Source organism: Manduca sexta, chromosome 28 (genome assembly GCF_014839805.1).
Source record: "Manduca sexta isolate Smith_Timp_Sample1 chromosome 28, JHU_Msex_v1.0, whole genome shotgun sequence".
Lineage (NCBI taxonomy): Eukaryota > Metazoa > Arthropoda > Insecta > Lepidoptera > Sphingidae > Manduca > Manduca sexta.
In genome coordinates, this window is record NC_051142.1 from 1,835,602 (window position 1) to 1,855,118 (window position 19,517).

Below are 19,517 nucleotides of genomic sequence, written 5' to 3' on the forward strand. Positions count from 1 at the left end.
AGCGGATGACTTCATGCCGGGAGTTTTACTCATTTATAGTTGGTACCATTTGTTAATTTGCAAAGTTTGTGGCGCGAAACAATCCCGGGAAGTCGTGGGCGTAAGGCAACGTGCTGCTACTATTATTTTTATAGAAACGAAAAGATTCGAGCACGTCTCTTTCCTAAATGGCCATAAATAGTAGTGACCACAACAAACGACTTCTAATTACACAGCTCTGTATGCTACTGAGCTGTTGGAACTTCATGTCACTGCGAACTAACAACAAGAATAGTGTTATTCAGCAGGATTTCGCACAAAATTATTTAGTAGTATCGTTTTTATAGGCACGTGTGCGTGTGTCTTCAGAAGAGCCACCAGTTATTATATATTCACTGAGATTCAACAACAAAATAATAACGTGCGGTTTCTTTTGTATATACATTTTATTGATTACATCGACGAGACAGGGCAACTTTTTGTATTTATTGAGAGAGTTTGGAATGCCTAAACAAGGATCGAGGCGACCCACTTACTAAAATTATTTTTATGTACAGATTTGTAATAAACCGCTTGTTTTGGTATTTGTTTTGGAGATAATCATGAATTTATTTAGTTAGTAGTTTACGTGTAACGCTCAAATTATTTGGCGCAAGGAACAAAGGAACCAATCATATTTAATTAGAAATATGGTTTATAATATTCATTAGTAACCGGGCGAAAAGCATTTTTGAAGGCGCAGTCACGTTACTATACCATCCGAGTTCATTTGACCGCTGCGGCGAGCATGCTCGATAGCTTGTATACACATCCTCGCTTTATTAAACATTCTTCAGATACTGCACGTGTTTTTCTTTCCAGAAAACAGATGTGTTCTAAAGCTAAAAGAATTTTATAAAGCTGTTTTTGTATTGACTATGCTTTCTGGTGATTCGATCGGATAGCGAATGTACAATCTGCCATAAAATAACTGGACAAATTTAAAACTGCAAATCGTGTGTACATGTTAAGTTTCATTATAATATTTTTTTTATTTTTGTGAAATAAATCCCTTTTATTTTATTTACGTGAAAAATAATGTATCGGAAATTTGATGTTTCGAATTTGATTGACTGTTTATGTGGGTGATTGTACATATTGTGGAAAACAAACATACTGGCTTATCCCAGCTAATCGATTTACTCAGCTAGAGCAGGTACGTACATTCAGATAAGCAGTTATCAATTTGACGATCATCTTGGATAGAGAATTTCTTTGCTATTTGACCGCACTGGGCTTAGAGTAAAGAAGAACAAAAAATATATCTATAAAGATCGTATGCCACGGAAAGGCTACATCGACTCTTAATTTGCGGCGAAAATGTTGAATAAGCAGCCCGCGGGTCTTTGTTTACTGGCCGGCTATTATATGTTCACAGGGATACTCACGGGCCGTGGTCTCGCGGGCGAAACGGATGAGAATAGGCGGTAGGACAATGTAATGGTACTATTACAAGACAAATAGCAGCCACGAGTTGTCAATAATTAGTTTTCATACCATTCATGTGCACCATGTAATTGTTTAAATAAAATAAAATAAAATAAATACTTTATTTATCACGTAGGCGAACAAAGTTGCACTTATGATACGTCAAAACAAAGCATAAGAATAATTATTATTTCTAAACAACTATTAAAATTACTTATATAACTATGGACATTTTAAATTAGGGATAAAGTTTATACAAAAGACAAGGTACAAACCGAAGTAACCAGCTCGGGCTGGCAAGTAGGGGAAATAGAAGGGTAACGCGTCGCGATCCTCACCGGCGAGGACATGAGCCCTAGCCTAGCTAACCTACCAGCCTTTCACTAGCTACCTAAGTGATGACTACCCGAAGAAGAAAGGCAGAAAGAAACTCCGGGCTTTCTTTTTTGCCATCAATTGTTCAGTACTTCTTTTGTATTTTTTTTCCAAGTCTTTCTTGTACATAGTCACAATAGTTATATAAGCTAATGCACGCACATCACCGTTAACATGGGATAAGATGAAATCCAATCGACTAAACCTGGAGCGGCATAAAATAAAATAATATAATTTAAATTACATTTGCAATCCTGCTCATAAAATAACAGTCTGTTCTGTAAAAAATCGTATGAACTGGCAGTGTCTGCGTTGTGCCTTAGCAGGAACGGGAGTTTTATAAACAATGTCTCTCGATAATATTTTATTATTTTATTGAAGAATATTGGCGAAAATTGTGTTGAACGCGTCACTGCGGATGTTTACGTCCCGCCACCGTGATGGATAGTGAACGAGAGTCGGTCGGCGACAGCTACGGCCGTCCATATTGTATACAAATATATTGTGCCGTCATAGCTTACTGATTTCAGCTAGGTTGATTGCTTTCTGAACTCTAGGGCTGTCACCTATAAAAACCTGCCGATTCCAGACTTTGCAATACTGATACGTGTTTAACCATATGAATTCGAATTGCAATAATAAGTAATATTATATTCTATCTGAATTAAAATTAAAAAAATATTTAATTGTTTCAGATATAAGTAAGGTACAGAAAACCAATCTTTGGTTATTTTTGTAACAGCCCGACTAGTTGATATCTGGATCATATAAATACAGAAAACAAGTATAAAGTGAGTATTTTTATATTCTTATTTTTATTTATTTTCACATACAACTATTTTACAGGTAATAACCAATACATTAGTGCAGCACAGTAGTTACTATTTTATTTTGTTTTATATTATTAAGCGATTTAATTATTTGAACGCATCCCTAGCGACATGACATGCCGTTGTTTTATCGTAAAATGTAAATCCGACGGGGGTAGTTCCGTATTGACAGTTCTAGATCGACAGCTAGTCTCGACGACACTTCCGCCCGGACATGCGGACAATAACCTTGTCAATCAATCTGTCTAGGTACACTTACTACCTACTCAGCGGTTACACTAGAGTGTAACGCATACAGTCAACGACATCTGTGATTTAATTCTTAACTCGAGAATAAATATTCTCCAATTAAGAATAAAACTCTGTAAATACAGAGTTTTATTTTTAACCGACATCAAAAAAAGGAAGAGGTTATTTATATAACTGAAATCAAAGTGACTCCAAAGTCTGGAATTTGTATTGTTTGTTTAAGTTGTGATAAAGTAGTTGTATGTTATAAAATCATATACAATTTTTTTATTTTGAACTTTCATAGCATAGTTTTTTCGACAATGAAAGGGATTGGGATTTTTACACACGACTGATTCGGAATGTTGTTTTTGTTCGAGACTGTGCTGCTACACTGGAATATTAGACGTTTAAAATTTCGGTGAAAAATTAAGTAGTAAAGGACTTTCTAAGAAGCCATTCATTTGCTCAAGCCCATGCCGTTAAATTACGCAAGGGTTAGACAGAGTTCTTTTCGAATCGGAAATGTAATACAAATTTAAGTTGCCCAACCTAGAAATCGTCATCTCTTCTCATGGTGAGGTGAGGTAACATCAACGGTACTTATCACCCAAAGAAGTGAGTTTTACCAATATTGCACTATCCTCGCTACCGTTTAAAATTCTCAGTCATTATACCGGAATTAATGTCCATTAAATGAAATAGATATAAAATATCAAAACCCGTGTTAGTTAATTGCGTTAAACAAAACGGCGTCCGTTTGGGGTGAATCAATATGAGTGCGAGGGAGGCGGGTGGAGCGTGGGACGCGAGGTCTTCGGCATGATTTATTGCAGCTGGTCACGTGCCGCAAACAGAGCCTCTTATGGTTCATTTAGAACATCGGCGAATAACTTTGTGAATAATTCGTGTACGAATATATGATTATGCATTATGAATAACAAATACATCCGAATAAGCTGTAACACGACGCGTTCTTGCTCGTCTGCACTCGGAGAGTATATAAATCGCGGGTTACACTTAAATTTATCCGTGGTTCAATAAAAAACCTTTTTTAAGACTCTCTTGTGTTGTAAAGACGGTAGGCCGTATAGCTCGTGTGCCTTCGCCGAACTTATTAACATACTTGGGCCACATAATAATATGGTAAAAATCTAGCCGCTTCACGTTACTTGGTAAGCTGGTGTTCATCTAATTAACGTTTTTAGTTATTGTTCTGTATTTAGTATAATGTCGGTATAATTCTGGTGATTTTTACCAGACCGGCGTTCTGTGGATGCGAGCCTATCTTTCTGGAACTAGACAATCTCATGAAATTCAAGTATGATTCGAAAATATAGATAGAATTTGGATTTTCCGACTTAAGATTCGAACACCACACTTTTCTCAGTCTATTGGTAGCGTTAAAGCAGTTAAGCGATTAATATTTAATATTACAGGTTATTTTACTTAGTCAAGGTTGTAATTTGTATTGAAAATACAAACAAGTCTCTTTTGGAATATCTAGAGCAGAATAATCAACATAATATTAGCATAAAGCTACTGGCAGTTCGTTTTTATTGAAAAAACAACCATTCCTATTTTTATTAATATTATAAAGTAGCTTTTGCTCCCAGCTCCGCCCGTATACAAGATAAAATCCTCACATCTTCCAACACAACATTCAATATAATATAATTGAACAATGTTATACACAAGGAGATTGTGTCGCGGTCTCATCAGACGACATTCTTCCCGTCGTTGACATTTTTTTGCGTTGTGACAGCAGCGTTCCCGTTCGCCACTTCTCCTGCGATTTGCTCTCACTGATTGCCTCGGGTTTGCAACACAATCCCGCTCAAGTAACGCTGCATATAAATCATTTTTTATTCGTGAGATGTAGATGTCATATAACTTTTGATCGCGGTTCTGCCCACAAATGACTGGTCGGGATAAAATCCTCGCTATATATTTTCTCGGGATAAATAACCTATGTACTTCCCAGGGTGCAAAATTATTTCCATACCAAACCTTATTAGCTTAATATTTTATTAACCCATAAACAACATTATTTTTTCTTTTTACATTTGATTTTAAACTTTTTAATCGAAATGAAATAAAAGAAAATAAGTAGGAGGGGACCAATTCGATGTGTTAAGTTTTTTTTTAAAATGTTTATTACCTTTTATTAACCGATTTAGATTTTTTTGCATACTAAGCTATGAATGTTAATGTTTAATTAGCACCGACTCTAAAATTGTTAGCCACGTATTTGTATATAGGTAATGTTAAATCATTTGTTGATTTTGTAAATCCTTGCGTTTGAAGCTACCTATATGTAGAGTAAAAGTAATTTCTGAAATATAAATGTTACAGTTCATATTCACATGAATATCATACGTGTGCCAAGCGGCGGTCTAAAACCCCGGCGCGTGATAATAAGGCTCATTTCCCTCCCAAAGTATCTGAGGTTCTTTAATTAAAACTCCGTGGCACGGGACGGTGTTTTAAAAAGAAATCCATCAAGTTTCGACGTGCTCGAACCTTTGTAGCGGACAAAAAAGCTTTTTATTTTGTTAAAAGCGTTCGAGTATTTAATTGGTAGCTGGCAGCTGTTTTTAATAAATCTATCCGTTTTACAAGGTACTGTACAGCTGACGTCGGTCTTTATGTCCGGCAAGTTTTATTGTTGTTATTGAACGATGAACCAAGCAACTAGGTGCGCTCTGTGCGGCCAACACGTACAAAGCATTAGCACTTATACAGGAAACTCTAGCGTACTACTGCTACCTATTAAACAATGGCCGGACAGAGCACGTAATTACACACAATCATATTTCACGAATGCGGTTGTGACCAAGCGGGTAACGCTGTACCCGGTTATAATGGCAGTTTGTGTGTGTGCGTGCATCGCGGGAGGCTTGACAGACCATTAGTACCAATAAACGCTAGCTGCGGGTTGTCCCAAATTAATGAATGTCCGACGAGGACGTTGCTGTCCGGAGATGTCTGAAAGTCCGGTAATTTGGCGAGATTGTCCGGTAGGTAAGTACCCGGCGCGGAATCCCGCTGTCAATGTAAGGCTGGTATTTGTCACGGCTTCTCGATGTCGTCCTGACTACAACATTGCCTTAAACAAACGCTAGGAAATTGGGATTTACAACACAGTGTTCCGAAAAAAAAATATTACCTATTACAACATAATTTTACTTAAATCTTTGTGATTCGAGAGATTTATAATACAGATCTCGCTTGTTCAGTGCGTGTTTATGTGTCCGCCTCGCCTGATAGCAGTACGGATTAAGTTAAGTACTCCATCTTATTCACTTATAAGCTCGAAAAAAAAAATTGCACTCAGAATGCTTGAGACTTAACACTCTCGGCATCTTTACCTCGCTTCAATTAAAATTGCAGTGGAGCTAGTCTTGAATATCGGGTGCAGGAACGGGCACACTTATACCACAAGATAAGAACCTCGAGTCCTTGACCGCCGGTTATTTCCTATCGTTTAAAATACAGCCGTATTTATTAGGTTATGTACTCAGTTCAACTTATTTACTTTTAATTACCGTTACTCAAATACCATAGTTGTTTATCTTTAATGTAAATTGTTCGGGATCATCTTGATTTATAATTCGGAATATTGTCTGATAAAATACAAGAGCGTTCGTGGGAAGCTAGAGGTACGGTTATTTATGGCTGGTTTATTGTTTTAAACTTTGGTTTGAGTTTTTCATAAAATCTATTTATTAATCGATAATATATGTATTTCATTGCATTGATAGCCGCGGATCTCTATTATCGTAATCAGGGTCAGGCGAGTCCAAGTTTTTAATCGATTGGAGGCATTACTTGAAAAGGCTTATCCTTAGTGTGAAGTCGAATCTTCACAAAGTTATGACTAATTCTATAGTCGTACATATCAAAATTATAATCATTTAAGAGGTTAAGTGTGTAAGTCCGTTTGTAGTCGATAACATAATATGTGGTAATTTACTAAAACTTTTCACATTTTACCATATATGTCCTTGAATAATAAATGCTCTATTTTATTTTGAGTTACATGAGAGACGCGAGGAGACTTGCGAACTAAAGCTACCAGTTAATGTCAGAAATGAGTTCCCTATATAACAGTGTTCATCGACTAATGGCACTGTATTGTTAACATTAATGAGTAAAATAAACAGACAAGTTCTTTTGTTAGTGTTATTTACAATCGTTATTTAGAGCGATGTGCGTGTGATGTCTGCCCTTACATTACGGCGCGCGTCGCGTTGTTTACACGCTGTCGCGGTTTATTGATGGTCGGGATATCTCTTTATGGATTCCCCCGAACATAAAGTCAAAGGAAGTAGGAAGCAAGTATATGATTGTAATGAGAGTCCGTCTGGATTTTTTTAACGATTTCAAAGGATGGTGTTTCATTTTTTTTTTAACAACTCAATGATGAAATAAGAAAGTCGTCCCATATGTCGATATTAAATATTATTTTAAGGTGGATATTAAACAATAGCTACTTCAATACAAAATTAGAATTTAAAATCACCGCACCGAAATCCGTTCATACTTCATAACTTAAAACGAGTTCCAAGTCACCTATATGTAACTGATCCACCATACCAAAGAAATAGCAGTGACTGCATACTTACTGCGGAAATAGATAAAGTGTTGCACCTACAGACGGACTCGCGTACATATAAAGCAAGTAGGTACGGCCGTGTTCGACGAGTACAAATAGGACTATTAACATCCCGCCCACGGCGCCCGCGGCGTGTCGACGGCTACGCATTAACCTCGGAGACGACAGACGACACCCTCGCCTTGAGCACTAACACTGCGTATACGATAGCTGGCCTTGTAAACACCTATTCGACAGATGTGATTGAAAGCTTTGCTTGGAATTCTATATAAGTACATATAGTTAGGTTGATTATGGGGCGTTATAAGTTTAAGGTATGTATCTGTGTCTCTGTGTATTTGTCTGTAGGTCTGTCTGTGGCATCGTTGTTCCCAATCGAATGGACCTGAGGCCCTACTTCGAAAAACGAACATCGAAACGTCGTTCCGAAACGAAGAAACGACGAACTTCGGATTTAACCCTACTACCAAATTACTTCGGATCCGTCATCGTTACTTTCGGAACCATAAACAATCGTTCGAATGGAAATATTGTGTCGGATTAGAGAAGTGTATCTTCAAAAACCGTAAATTTCTACCTATCATGACCTTCTTGTGAAATAAACATATAAGTTGGATGTCTAATTAGGTTTTCTGCAATACAACTATATTATTTCATAACTCTAAATATTTACTAGTTACAATAAAACAAATATTTTTGCTGATTTTGCAATATACAGTCTTATTGCATTGTGTTTAATCTGTGGAATATTAGATTTTTGACACTTGATGGACATTGACAAGTGACTGGAGAAAATCACAACAAATTAGAATTGTAATTTACAAGTAAAATTATTTATTGTATTGGTAAGTATATTAATAAAATGTTATTTGCTCGCTTTAAACAAATGATCTTTTTCATTGCAAAGGCAGTTATTGTGTAACAAGCAAATTCTTTTGGTTTGATCTATTTAAGAAATCATTAGTTTTGCCCATCGATATACACAACGGGTTTTTACAGGATTTTACGGTAAAATTTATTGAATCTTTGTGTGAATTTTATTATTTTTATCCCAGTAGGAATACGAACCACCATTATTTATGCACCCTGTGTTAGGATGTTTACAACAAACAATTAACATTTTTGAAATTAAACTAATTTTCGGATTCTATCGCGGTATTAGTATTTTATTTTCTCCCGACGTTTCGAAGACTTTGCAGCCTTCATGGTCATGACATTCGCGTAAACATAAGAAATCATTAATTAACATTTTTCTTATGATTCCACCTAACAGTTTCAAGGAGAGTACGACGACAAGTGCACCCAGCGACATAGGCGTACCTCTAATCGGGTCCTTCGCATTGACTGAACTGATAAAAGAAGTACTGGAGGGGATTCTGAGAGAGTTAAAAGAAATGAATTAAAAAAACTAATATAAAAATTATTGTAATAATGTTTTATTTTCCGATAACATATATTTGGTAGTTCATCTTCCATGCGTGATGTAATGTTGGTTATGGCAACTCTAGCGAGTTGGTAGTCGTTTAATTATTCAATTCAGAAACAAGAAAACATATTATGTTTAAAGTCTAATAAATTCAAAGTCATAGGCACTTTTTACAAAGGATGGCATAAAATTCATAAGTTTTCTTATGGTTATATGGGTGCAGTCAATGCAACCACATATGCCTGGAATTTCATATTTATGACAAAATGAAAAATTATTAGTGACTTGTTTAACCTAAGTAAATAAAGTCTTGAAATTTATTTTAAATTAAAGGCTAATGCTTTGTAGATGATTATTTGGTACTTTCGATGAATTATTAATAATTATTAACTCACTGTTTTTTTATAAGAGTCCTTTCTTGTTGGTTTTGTGGAAATTTTATAAATTTAGTCAATATATAAGGCTGACTCAGACACTTGCCTGAGGCACTCAGAGACTGTTTGCTGGGCCATGGACCCATCTATACTTAGTTCCACAGCTCCCTAACAACTCATGGCATAAAAATGTAGTGCAGTCAAAATATGAAATTATCAGACAAATATTATATACATTTTAGTACAATGCATCAAAAAACAAAAACAAGATCATTAAGACGTTAAGAATACTACAATACTAATACCAGCTAGGTTCTTGAGAAAGGTAGAAAGTAATATTTCTTCCGTAGCTTACCTTATTGGTAGTATCACTTCCCCGTATATGTTCTTTGGAGGAATCAGTGGAACTATGTCCTCGCAGATGGTTTCAAAAAAGGGTGGTAAAGTCCTTTAAGTTCTTACAAATTCCATGTTATGAAGGTTTTACGCAGTTAGAGACGCTTCCAACTTCGCTCAACACTTTCCTCTCGCAACAATTCTTCATACAGGAGTTATTGAGCAATTTTAAAACCTCTGAAGTACCAAACGAAAATCAAACGAAAGGCTTAGAGCTTTCGTAAAATTGACGCTAAAATCCGAACGAAGAAACGATGTATTTTATGTCAAATGTGTTTTCATAGTGCGGTCGACGAAAGTAAAAATGTCATAAGTGTCAAAATCCGATTACGGATCCGTCGTCGAATCCGTCATCGAATCCGAAACACTTCGTAGTAACAAAATGTACGATCCGTCATCCGAAACTACGGATTTCGTTTTTCGAAGTAGACTCTCTGATGTGATCGAGGATCGAGACGTTTCCTAGATATAATTTAGAAAGATCTATTCAGAGGTTTGAAGATAGTAGCAGCTTTTTTGCTACTTTCCATGTCCCATAGATTTGATATTCAAAAAGGCCCACGGTGGGGAATATAGTCATTTTGAAAGATTTAAATATAAATTTAAGAGATATTGAGAGCAATGTGAAGAGTTCGCGAGCTTCGTATATAACTATTCGTAGTATAACTATACGTATTTTTTAGGTTCCTCGCGGGAGGTTCCATTGTTCGCGGCTATTGTCTCTGTCCGCGAAACGCAGCGACGACTCCGCGCACTTTGTTTTAAATATTACAATATACGGAACGAAATGTACGGAAATATATTTTTTTATACAAAAAGTAACGAGGCGAGCTTTCGATGGGCCACGATTGCCTATAAACAGTAACAATCCTCTGATTTTATAAGTTGGGGATGGCACTGCCTAGTGCACATTCACGTTGACGTTAATTGATATGATACCCGGTAATTATACGGAGTACATTATCATTTAGATATACAAGTTTATAGGACATACTAGTGATGTAACGAATATTCGCATTCGCATTCGTATTCGCGAATATTCGCATATTTTTGGATATTCGCATTCGCATTCGCATTCGCAAAATTTCTGCGAATGTTTTGCGAATGTCAATATCAGAAAAAAATTTTTTGAAGATAATAATAGACTGTCTCGGTGGCATAGTTCTACTGCATGTGCGGTACGGCAGCGCTCAAAGGTCCTGGGTTCGAATCCCGGATCGGGCAAAGTGATATTTGGGTTTTTCTGCTCAGTATCAGCCCGGAGTGTGAAATTTGTGCCCGACATGGCGATAGGCTCGCCCCTGTCACACTATTAGACGGAACACACTTGGCGAAAAGTGGGTGCCCTGGTTGCGCCTCTGCATACCCCTTCCGAGATAATATTCGTAATACTGTGTGTGTGTGTAATAGTAGGTTAATAAAATCAAAATCTAAACTAAAACAATATTCTTCAACAATAAACTATAAATATAGTCTAAACTAACAAACAAAAAATTATAGACTCTCAAAGAAAAATACCTCTCTTTCTTAAAACATACCAATTAATTAACTATTTTTTACCATGTTTTTAAGTTAGTAATTAAACTTGAGTAGAGGAATATTAAACTTTAAAAATAAACAAAATTATTTCGTTTACTTTAATAAAGCTTAAAAATGTAATTCTCACTAGAACTTGTAACACATTAGCAACTAAGAAATTAAAAGCAATTGAAAGAAACAAAAACAAATTTTTCTATAATTTTTTTATCAGTCTTTACATAACTTTCTAATGTTTAGATAATTATCATCTTAGATAATAATAAAATTTAGATAATCATCATAGAAAATTGGCGCCAAATTTGAACAAAAACTAAACATTCGCATTCGCATTCGCGAATGTTCAAAAAATGACATTCGTTACATCACTAGGACATACTACCCAACAGTATTTGCGCTGCGCGCATTAGCGCGCAGCGCAAATACTATTGGGTAGTAATACCGATTATATATTAATATAATCGGGTAATCACGTGCGCAGTATCAGCAGCACGTCTACACTTACTAGGAAACGTGTTATAATTAGTAAGAACTTATTGCATTGACGTTCTCCTTTTAATTTTTTATTCAGCTTTAGTTGCAGAAAGGATGTGTATACAGTTTTGCCTGCAGGACTTTAAAAGGATAAGCTCAATAATATGAAGCCACATAAGAGTAGAGAACCGAATCCGAAATTTCACATTTTACAATACATTGTCACTAGACTAATAGAGGATCTAAAAATACTCCCACCACTTCTTTAAGTTGTTATTAACTACCTGGGCCCAGACCAATTAGGAGAGCACAGTCGACTGCTTCATTAGCAAGCGGACAGCACAGTGCACACTGCCCCATTAACGAGTGTACAGACGGACGGACACGTCGCACCAATTACATAACAATACCACATTGTTCGATTGCTATACAAAGCGCAAATTACGCTTCAGAAGTGTAAAGTTACACGTGCACTAGAATGGCTTCTATCAGCGCATAGCCTTTCGTACGGATTATAAAATTTAAATTATACAATTTTCGGCTTTATAATATAAGTGTAGAATATATTGATAAAGTGAAGGCTGATTAAATCTAATGATTAGTTTTCTCAAAATACATTAATGATTATAATAATTTTATAATAACTAATGATGTACCTATGTAATGAATCAAGGGCAAGCTTGAAACTTAGGGTATTGTTACAGGGTATTAGACAAGAACGCCTGATAGTGTAATTAAATCTAGCTATTATAAAATAGACGATCAAAATTTTTAGGCCACATTAGGAACGGGTACGCGCATACACTGAATTGTATATTCCAAGCATGTACTTGTGTTGAATTATTGGGATTATCTACATTACATTTTCACCTTGTCGCCCGAATTGACAACTGGCTGTTGATGATGAATGATGTTATTGCTAGAATTCGTAAAGGAAGTCGATATTTTTGAAGAAGTTTGAATATGATATGTACGATATGATACGATATGTATATTTTCTAAATTCCACTTCGGGTATCGAGATTTGTTAATTTTTGCCATATCTGATAGATCTGTAAACTCGCCGGATCCTATTTTCAGGATTGCAACTCCTACAAAAACAGTAACATCATCCAGAACTTTTCATTAAAAAGTATTACGTGGCACTCCACTGCGCTCATCATCCTGAGACATGCGATGTCAAATATACAATAGTATACGGATACAATAATGCATACACATTGCTGTTTGGCAGCACAAATAGAAATTGCGTTGGTACGTACCCACCGTAGCATGAGAGACCTTCCATCAATGCGTTCTGTGGGTAGCGAAGTATAAATAAACCAAACATAGATCAATTTTGATTTGGATAATTAGGCTCTTGGCAAGTGGACTCAGTATATCCTGGTAGATCTATCTGATTCTGATTTGATCACTTATGTTTTTTCTCTGCAAATAGGTACCTTTATATATCTTATAAAGGTACTTTTGAATTTGTTGTCCCATACTGAATTTATTATGTCTCCAGAGGCAAATATCAAGAGAGCGGCAGTCAAGCCCTCGCTACTTTAGGCGCATTGTTTGCGATAGTTCCGTGCAGTCGTCAGCTAATTGGTTCATAGTTGGGCCCGGATGTGAAGTACTTTAATGGAATTGTGTCCCGCATGTCCCCCGCGCGTGCCCCGCGCAGACCCCGCGCATCCCCTGCGCGTCGGCCGTGCATCGTCGGACATATTTCCGCAAAACTCTTAACTACCACAATGGGTTTAATGAAACTAACAGTTTGATTAGAGGACGTTTGCGACTATTTTTGATTGGTTGTAATTTAGGATGTTTATAAACTTAGTGGATTTATTCTAACTTAGTCACTTGACGTGGTCTAATGACAACGAGCACTATGCGAACATAGGCTAATTATAAATAGTTAGAACACGAATTATATTGGTATTAAAATTGAATCGGCGGATTTTGTTCTCACGCCCAATTCAATGCTACGTTACATATTTATGTTATGGCATTCTAAATAATAAAAAAACCGCCTGCCGAGGGAAACAATTTTTATTTTTAATATAGGCTCATAGAGAATACACGGCTTCGTACATTAAAACAAAATGAACCGCATCCAATTAATAAGTGTTGCCTTAACTCGAGACAACACCATTGGACGTGATAAGGACAAATCCGCTAATCCCGCCACTTTCAATTAAAACTCAAGGCCCTGAGCGCAATTAACTTTTTTAAAATCCAGTGGAGTCTTATTCCGTATTACCGGCCTTTGAAATAGATGAAATAGGTTTCTCTTTTACACGAATTCTTTAAGATTATGAGTGAAAGAGACAGAAGTAATGGGAGATTCGCAAAGGCGGAAAGCATGAGAATCAGGCGCCTTCAGTAAGATCCCGCCAAAAGCACTTCAAAGTTACGGCACGTCCTTTTAACTTGCCATGTGGAAATGAAGCACGATTTATATTATTTTTTTAGAGATACAATTTCTAGTGTTTGAATGTTGCCAGCATTTTTGAAATTAACAATTATGGAATAAAAGTGTGACGTCAACAACTACTTTAATACGTCTCGTTTTCTTAAAACTGCTTTGGTCATGTCTATTACAAACAAAGATATATTAGCTGGTGAGTGGATCATTGTAACTATCACCGCTTTGTTTCGTTTCGTCACCTGTGCTACTTGCCTCGTGATATTATTAAATAAAAAACTGAGTGATGGAAGGGCTTCATGCCAAAAGGAATATCTGGCAACATCGTCAATGTTCACGCCTCACGAGTCGCAACTTGTGGAGCGCCGACAGAGGGAATCCGATTTCACGAGTTTGGTAAACAACTTATTTATTTGTAGCAATGATAATGAAAAAAATGCTATTTTGCTTCATATTCGAGGCATGAATTTTATGTTTCTTAAATGAATACGGGTATTACTTGAGTGTAAATACGTATTTCATAGCAGCTCTGTATTAAATTGTTTAGTCGAATTTGTAATAGTTTGTTGCCGGTGTTGTGGCGATAGTAACGACTAGCTGAAAACACTAAAGTCTTGTGCAGAGTAAATTTCAGAACTTTCAGAAAGGCAAATAATACAGAAATAAGTTATAATATCGCAAGTTGCAAAATAAATATGGTATTGATCGTAAATGTTCGCGGGCCTCTTCTAACTCCACAAAGTATTTGATAATTCTTTTTTTTATGGCCACGGATAGTGACTCCACTGCAGCTGATTGTAGTAGAGTGGGGTCCGGAATGAATGTCGACTGTCGACACAATTATGTCGGCCTGTACAATAGTACAAATGTACACGATACAAAATATATCCTACCACCAGTATCAGCTCATAGGTTTTATGATGGGTGGCAGACGCCGTATAGAGCATTTTATGGACAAAATTCTTTAAGACATTATCCCGATGTTCAAGTTTTTTCACTGTAATATGTTTCTTCATCATTACAGCGAGCGGTAATTAACCATTGATACGTAACTCCAAGTCAGATGCGCTCCGTCACAGCACTCCATCCTGCTCAACGAGGCTCGAGCCGCGCTGCACGAATTCTTGATTTCTTGCCTGAGCACTTTGCCGTGTCTTCGTTCACTGAATTATTAAGTTCTGCTTTATGAAAGTCTGAAAGGCGAAGTTAATTATTCGGTCTTGCTGAAATTTTAAATGAGCCCGAATGACAGTGAATTCAGTGATAAGTCTCAGGTTACGAGAATTAGTTATTAGTGTAATAGTAAAAGGTTGGATAAAGTGCCGCTCTTTCACTAACAAAATTAAATTGGTTTTAGGCCACATCGAGTATGCGTACAGTTTATTACGAAGCAGCACGTATTTGTATTCTGTAAAAGGAGTGCTCTCCTGGGATGAATATCGTGCTATCCGAAACTGCGGCTAAATGGACCTGGTAAAAATATGGGCAGAAATAACTCAACTCTAAACAAATTGAACAACAAAGTATATACAGGTTTGGTTAGCGATATTCATTTTTTATGTTAAGTTATATTAACCATTTTTTAAACTATTGATTCAAGATTGCTAATGCATAATATATTACTGTTTATATAAATTTGATGGAACTTTAAGTTATAATTTTAAACGGCGTTGCTACGGTTCATGTAACTTCACTAAAAGTATCTCAAATATTGTGCGGTCGTATGAAAACTATGCGCGAGTGAATTTATATTTAGGTGTACTAAATATAAATAAAGAAATGCTGAGAAAGCTTAAAATAAAAAAATGCATGCACAATATATTTATTAACGAGATAAATGAACAGGTGGCTCATTTCATGGTATGTGATTAACTTCGCCCACGAACACCCATTCTACGAGAATTGTGGACGCCCTGTCGAGTAATAAGAACGAGGAACACTGCTTGGATAGCGGAGGAAACCCATCAATCTCACTGAACATACTGCATGCTATAACAAAGTGGTAATTTCACGCGATTTACTGTGCGGCAGGTCACTAAGCGACGCGACTTCATTAATATATCTACTTAATACTTAACACCATATAATGAATGACAACGTATAGCTAAAGGCGGTGTCTCTAGTTGCATTACACTTTTCCCATGAGTTTCATATACTTGTACAGAATGCGTAAATACCAATTAAGGATTATTGGACATTAATCCTCTGACATTTAATTCCAATAAGCAAAGAGCTGTAAATAAAAAAAATATTATATAAGAAAGTGAACAGTAAACATAAAAAGACTGTAGTGACATAAATAGGAGATTAAAAGGCAAACAATAATTTATTAAAGTACACACATAGAGCGTCGCTGAGGCCTCTAACACCTTTCATCAGCACACAAAAGCGAGATTACTAGTGCTTTGTTCAAAATACAGTTTACACGATAGAATCTCGTTAGTTAAGTATCCTACAGCGCGAGCAAATATTTTACATTATGAGAATCAATTTTCAATTATAAAGCTGTAAAGTGTGAGTAGTACTCGCGGATCGGTGTTCAGTGTCCCAGGACTTGTCATTATCATTATTTCTTAGCATATCAGCCACAATAATACGTATTTGGTGAACTATTATGGTTTAGAAGATAGTAAGGATGTAGCATAGTAATAGTTTGATGAGATTTAGATTAATTAATATAATGTTTAATAACGAATACGGTTTAGTTGGCACCTTTAATCACAAGACGAGTTCCAGTTTTAAGACCGCGTCTTAGGCAGTAAGCAGACCTGTATCCTCACCGGAACATAAGGCTTGATCACGTGGAAATTTTGATGTGGTTCCGTCATTATGTTCGGCTCACTTCCCTTCGCCTCAGGTAATTTTTTGATCGAGTAAAAAAAATGTACGCTCCATTATGTATTGGTGAAAATAGTTTAAATTGTGTAGAAAAATTCAAATACCTTGGTAGCACTATAACATCCAAATGCGACCTAGATGCTGAAATAAACAGTAGGATAGGACCTGCTGCTGCGGCTTACGGTAAACTACGGGCAAAAGTATTTCGTTCGCACGATCTAAAACTTTCTACCAAAATTAATGTCTATAGGCTGATAGTGCTGCCTAATCTCCTGTACTCTTCAGAGACATGGATCCTCTATTGCAAACACATTTGCACACTTGACAGATTTCACGTTAAATGTCTCCGAAATATTATGAACATCCGGTGGTCTGACCGTGTCAGGAATACAAGTATCCTAAGACGTGCGAACATCGGGGGCATTGAGGAGCATCTAATGAAGCGGCAGCTGCGCTGGTGTGGGCATGTGTCGCGGATGTCTGAGGGGAGAGTGGCGCAGCGCATCTTCTTTTTAGAACTCCAGAAAGCAAAGCGTAAAAGCGGTGGGTAGTATTTGAGATATAAGGATGTACTGAAAAGACATATGAAGAGATGCAATATAGAGCCCTCTGAATGGGAGGCGCTGGCAAGGCGACGTACAGAATGGAGACGCCTCATACAAATACAGGTGGACGCCTTCGAAACTGAGCGTCGTAAGGAAATTGATAAGAAACGTGACCAGCTAAAGATCTGTCCATCGGTGGCCATTAATTATAATTACGTCGGCGGGTTATTGATGTGCCTAAATTGCGCTCGTACTTTCCTTAATAAAGTTGGCTATACAAGTCACGTAAGAGCGCATCGAAGGGCAAAAGCGCGACTAGAGGATGCTCAGTCTTAGCTGAAGTTAAATATACCTGTCAAGTTTTTACAGTCGCCGTGGCCGAAGTCGGCTAGGAAGACATCATCATACCTAATGACTTTACAGATATTATGATGTTATTCGGTGAGAGAGGTTAAGAGCATCAAAATTCGAATCTTCAGGGATCTTCAGGAATCTACATCAAGTGAACGAGCCTTACGGCGCGCAGAAAGAACTAATCTATGTTCTTCCCACCAGTCTCCTATTAACCAAAAAAAATGTAATGCGATGAACAGAAAAATTCAATCGGCATTATATAATTTTCGGAGCGTTATTTATCTTTCGGCGATATCTTTTTGAGTGCGGGCTTAATGTATTTCCTGCGGCGCCGCGTCCATTCAAGTATATCTTTATTATCATTCATTTGTATCTATAGAGGGGTGTAAATTTGCTTTTTATTTTCCTGATGAGTATTTTACTTTTTCTGGGAAAATTGCAGGGGAGGAAACAATTGCTCTGATTTACAAAATCGATTATGGACCTCTGGCAGGTTGTTTTTGAAATACTGAAAACTGTTGTAGCCCATCGTTCAGATAAACAATACATATTAATCTAATTCCGCGCGCACGTTTCTCTATCATAGCTTGCATACATCTGTACATTGCGCTTTGCAGAAGTAATGTTTTTACGTTTCTTTGTACGTAAGACTAATCTCTGGTGCGTTTGTAGTGATTCTAAAAATGTTTTTATTAGTAGAAAGCTACACAGTCTTTGAGTAAAATATTTCAAAAAACAATTACTATTTGTCAAAAATAAGTTTTCATTTCATAATTTTAATAACTCTCATTTAAGACACAACATAATTGCTGTATGACTAATTTATCGGTGTGCACTCAACCTCAATTGCGTTAAGTTACGTATATACATATTACGTAATAATAATATTTATTTCTGGTTGATTTATAAGGTATTTGCTGCCAATAAATTTGATGTAAATGTTTCCAGGTCTGAAGTGGGGTTAAAGTTCATCCGTCCGGTACGTTAAATAAAAATAAAATAAAAATGCTTTATTCATCACGTAGGCGAACATAGTTGCACTAATGATAAGTCAAGGTACATGAGAATATTTAATTATTATTTAATTAAATTAGCTTATATAAACAAAGACAATTTATGTTGAAAATAAAATAAATGAAAAATATACTTAGTAAATAAAGAAGCCAGCTCGGGCTGGCAGGGAAGAAGAAATAAAATGATGTATATATGTATTTTTAAATAAGCAATAAGGGAGAAACGCGTCGCGATCCTCACCGGTGAGGACAATAAAAGCCCTAACCTAGCTAACCTACCAGCCTTTCACTAACTACCTAAGCGATGACTACCCGAAGAAGAAAGACAGAAAGAAACACCGGGTTTTATTTTTTATCATCAATTGTCCATTCTTTTATAATATTGTTATTAAATATATATTTTTTTGAATAAGTCTTTTCTATACAAAGTCTGATTAATTATATAAGCTAATACACGCACATCACCGTAAAAGTGCGGAGAAAATCCACATAAAAGTATTTAACAATAACTAAAAATTTACGAAAAAAAACAATACTAACAAAATTATAAAAACTATGAAACAGTGTACAGCGTGCATACGCCTACATTTACAAACATAATATTTTCATTTCATATTTTGGCATAGATCTCGATCAATATAATTTAGATTA